Genomic DNA, 5127 nt, shown 5'->3' with positions numbered 1-5127 from the left:
CATAATAATAAACCAATGCTAACTTTCATTTTATTGTGCCCTAAGTGCCACAACACACAGCAGTTGAAATTCAGATATCATATATACAAGCATTCTGTATTATTATTATCAAATATAAAATATTATATATTATCACATATAAAATTACTGTGCATATTTAGACATATTATTATATCCTGTATATGCTGATCATATGTGTATACACACATGCTCACACACATAATCTTTAAAAAACAAAACTCTGAGGGCAGACATTTTTATCTCCACTCTGTAGGAAAACTTGGAACCAAAGAGCAGGGATTTACATTTCTAAATTCATTTTCACAGTTATATGCAAGCCTTCAATGTGCTGCTCTTTGCCACTGGCACTGGGTGGTAGGTATACAGCGGTGAGCAATTCAGTGTTTTATGTTCTTTTGGAGTTTTCAGTATGTGGCACAGAAATGATTACAAATTGCGACGATGCTATGAAGGGGAAAGGGATGCTATGAAGGAATGTACCAAGAGGACTATAATTTACCTTCAGAGGTCTTGAGGTCATACTTGTATGAAATGACACCCTATCTAGTAAGGAACAGGGCTAGAATTAGGGTCTCAATCTGTTGGGCTGATTGTGGACAAAATGGCGTTTGTACGCTTCATTTTGTAGAAGAAATGTACTCTTAACATTATTTTTTAAATAAAAAATAATTCTATTTTAATTTGGTTTTAAGTTTTCTACTATTCACAAAACATGAGAGTAGGAAAAAACTCAAGAATTCCCTATGTAGGGATCACTTGATTAGCAGTCATTATATGTATTATCCAAAAAATTATTTGAATGCCTTCGGTGGTGAGGAGCTCAAATCCTCCAAATATAGCCTATTCTGGGAGCTGGTGATGGACAGGGAAGCCTGGTGTCCTGCAGCCCATGGGGTCGCAAAGAGCCTGACACGACTGAGTGACCAAACTGAACTGATAGCCTATTCCACTCTCATAACAGAGGACCTACCGCACTCTGCTCAAGTGCTCAGTGCGGATTCCTCATAATTTCCGTCCAGTCAACTTAGAAAAACCCTAGAGAAAGAACCGACTTCTTCCCCATGTTGCTCTCCATAATATTCTGTTGATTTGCTCACCTGAGAATTTCCAGGATCTCTTCTCAGTTTTTCCTGGCCAAGTATCAGCAGGGACCATCTCTTACCTTCCCTGAGTGTCTCTCTTAAAAACAGCACAACCAGAACTGAACCAAGTGGCATCGGACCAGCCCACGAGGTATTCGCCTTTTTTCCCTGTGGTCTGGCCACTTCCCTTTCTCCATGGCCATAGTCTGGTAACGAAAGGACCACAGCACCTGTGTTGGGCTCTGTCCTGGTGTTTCACATTTCTGTCATCTGTTCGTGTGTTCTGCTTTGACTCATTCCACTAGAAACTTCTTGCAGGGAGCTCCTACCATAGGGTTTGGCACATACCAATCAGATTGTAAATATTCTTCAAAAGACATTTTTGAAATGGAGAGAGTCTCTCTCTTCACATCAGGAGATCTGTCTGAATTCACTCCTTAAAAATCAGACAAGAAAATCAGGAAGTTCTGTCATGACTATCCAAATTATCTAATGTCACTATGAGGATTGGGACCATCTATAACATTCATCCGATTGGGGAATCTTCGTGTTTCCTACTGGGGGTGTCTAACAATCATGCTTTAATGATGCCTCAACATTTTCATTCAAGGACAACTTTTAAATTCCCTTCATTTCTGACTCAGTTAAAATCTCTCTGCCCATCTTTGCATCTCTTTCACTATGCTTCCTGACTTCATCTAGTTTCTCCATGTTTGTTACGCTCTCAGGTTCTTGTTCATTTGCCATCAGTTTGTCCTGAAGGAACAAACACTGTCTGGGGTTCACATCAATATTCACCTTTTCCTTAAAGAAACAATTCATTTAGATTTTGTTCTTCAAGCTGGAGATTTTCTGTCTACTAGGCTCCTCTGCCGGAGAAGGCAATGGCACCCCACTCCAGTACTCTTGCCTGGAAAATCCCGTGGATGGAGGAGCCTGGTGGGCTGCAGTCCATGGGGTCGCTAAGAGTCGGACACGACTGAACGACTTCACTTTCACTTTTCACTTTCATGCATTGGAGAAGGAAATGGCAACCCACTCCAGTGTTCTTGCCTGGAGAATCCCAGGGATGGCAGAGCCTGGAGGGCTGCCATCTATGGGGTCGCACAGAGTCAGACACGACTGAAGCGACTTAGCAGCAGCAGCAGCAGCAGCAGGCTCCTCTGCCAATATGTGGAGAAGAATATGATCCTGTGCACCGTAGAAATGCTATTTTCTAAAACCAGGAGGAATAGCTATGGGCTGAGGATGGAAAGAGAAATGGAACTGTATGACAGGTGGGCAGGCTAGTGTCAGTAGCATCCTGCATTTACGCAGTGCTGACCATGTGCCAGGCACCCTGCTGATTGCATTTTGTTTACTCATATACTCAGTGAGAGAAACCTGAATTATATCCCCACTTTATAGATGAGGAGACTGAAGTTCATTGAGGTTAAATAATGTGCCTCAGATCACACAGACAGAAAGGGGCAAAGGTAGAAAGCAGAATCCAGCAGCTCTGGCACCAGAGCCCACACTTCCTCTTGTCATAGCTATTTTGATGCTGCTGGGATTCCTCCCCAGATTTTCAGAAATCATCCAGTCCTATTACCATTTACAATCTCGCCCTGACTAGACCCAGAAAGAGAATTCAATGTGTGCCATAGTTAGATTGGCAGGGGCACCAGAGAGACTACTGTTAGGGGTTGAGTCCTGGGTCAGGTATCTGAACCTTTTCTCTGAAGTCTTGGATTAGAAGCTGACTAAAGGTTTTTATCTCTCAATGCTATTCATAAATAAAAAAAGCAAGAATGTGAGAGCATGTTGGCCGTCTTCTCTGCCTTCCACCATGTGCTTTCCAATGACTGATTAGGCCTGTGTTTCCGAGACATCGTGGAAGAGATGTGCTGTTAAAAACATTACAGTCTCTACCGGGATGATTCCTCACCTTTCTCGGTAGGTCACACTGTTAATGTCATGAAGAGAGTCTCAGTGTGGGGCTAGAATGTCTTCAGTACTTCTTTAATGCTTGCTAACCTACCTTTTTAACTGAGAGAGAAGGTTTCAGATTGAGAACTTTTGGCAGACAACAGTATTCATTATAATGGTTTTACATGATATGCCAGAAGAACCCTCTTCCAGTTCCAGTTCTCTCAGTCATGTCCAACTCTTTGTGACCCCATGGACTGCAGCATGCCAGGCCTCCCTGTCCATTACAAACTCCTGGAGCTTTCTCAGACTCATGTCCATTGAGTCAGTGATGCCATCCAACCATCTCATCGTCTGTCTCTCCTTCTCCCTCCCCCTTCAATCTTTCCCAGCATCAGGGTCTTTTCCAATGAGTCAGTTCTTCACATCAGGTGGCCAAAGTATTGGAGTTGCAGGTTCAGCATCAGTCTTTCCAATGAATATTCAGGACTGATTTCCTTTAGGATGGACTGGTTGGATCTCCTTGCAGTCCAAGAAACTCTCAAGAGTCTTCTCCAACACCACAGTTCAAAAGCATCAATTTTTTGGTCCTCAGCTTTCTTTATAGTTCAACTCTGACATCCATACATGACTACTGGAAAAAAAAGCAGACTAAAACCTAGGCTTAATAAGAGCATGGTGGTCCAACAGGGAAAAGCACCTTGGCTTTAGCCAGTGTCCCAGAAAGCAAACATCTTCAATGTCATGAATCTGAAAGCTAGAAAGTGTGCCTTCTCTGAAAAGCTTGGCCTACTGAACTGAAGGCTTCACCAGCACTGAAGAAAACACTGTCTTATTGTGCCAACTTTGGGGTGTTTTCTTGGTTTTTAGGGGGCTTCCCTGGTGGCTCAGATGGTTAAGTGTCTGTCTACAATGTGGGAGACCCGGGTTCGATCCATGGGTTGGGAAGATTCCCTGGAGAAGGTAATGGCAATCCACTCCAGTACTATTACCTGGAAAATCCCATGGACAGAGGAGACTGGTGGGTCCATGGGGTTGCAAAGAGTCAGACATGACTGAACGACTTCACGTTCACTTTTCATTGTGCTAACTTTGGGGTGTTATCTTGGTTTTATGGAGGGCAATCCTGGTTCCCATTTAAAACATGTATGTGTGCTCAGTCATGTCCCACTCTTTGTGACCCCATGGACTGTAGCCCACCAGGCTTCTCTGTCTATGATAATTTCCAGGCAACAGTACTGGAGCGAGTTGCCATCTCCTACTCCAGGAGATCTTCCTGACCCAGGGATTGAACACGAGTCTCTTGTGTCTCCTGTATTGGCAGGTGGATTCTTTACTACTGAGCCTCCTGGGCAGTTTCATTTTTAAATAAGGCATAAAGTTTTTTTTTTTTTTTTCTAAAATTAATTAATTTGAGTAAAATGAAAGACATGATCTTACTTTTATTTGAGTCACAGTATAGTGGAGATGTTAATTTTCATCCAGTAGAAGATTTAATCTTCCATTTGTAGAAAAAAGTCATTTCTAAAAAGTAACTGAATGGAAATACATGCAAACTTGTGGTTCCACTGGGAATTGAACCCAGGACCTTCTACATGGAAAGCAGATGTGATAATCACTACACCATGGAGCCTTACAGTGTCTGTCTGGCTCTTCTGTGAGATGTTGATCAGTTTTATATCTAACCTGGATATTTTAGTGCATTTTTGTAAAATGCCTATAATAACCTCTGATATTTCATTGGAAACGGTTTTCCGTGATCCTATTCCCTTTATAACGGAGTTGAAATCTTTAATGTATGTTCATTCTATACTTGCAGTTGAGCCATGATTTACATTTTTGAAAAACAAAACAAAATAATTAGTCTTTGACAGCATTGAACAAGTAAAATTCAGCAATTATTCCTTGATCATGTCCAGGAGACCAGGCACACAAATAAACATAATTAAAAACCATGGTAAGTGCTCTGAAGGAAAAAAGTAAGTGTGGGATCAGTTTAGGTTTTATTTCAGATCCAGAGAAGTGAAAGAAAGGGGGAAAAAATGTGTAATTGATTAGACACGTGGCTCAGAGACAGCAAAATTGTGACAGTAACATAACTGGCTGAATTCTGAGG

At 41.9% G+C, this 5127-nt stretch overlaps 1 non-coding gene across 1 annotated transcript; it reads right to left on the bottom strand.

Moving 5' to 3' along the window:
* Positions 1-4571: 4571 nt before the first annotated feature.
* Positions 4572-4644, bottom strand: TRNAG-UCC (transfer RNA glycine (anticodon UCC)). The gene has a single exon. It is a non-coding gene; the product is annotated as a tRNA-Gly (tRNA).
* Between the last annotated feature and the right edge of the window lie 483 nt (positions 4645-5127).

This window comes from Capricornis sumatraensis, chromosome 15 (assembly GCF_032405125.1).
Source record: "Capricornis sumatraensis isolate serow.1 chromosome 15, serow.2, whole genome shotgun sequence".
NCBI classification, from domain to species: Eukaryota; Metazoa; Chordata; class Mammalia; order Artiodactyla; family Bovidae; genus Capricornis; species Capricornis sumatraensis.
This window is presented reverse-complemented; position numbering and strand designations above follow the sequence as displayed.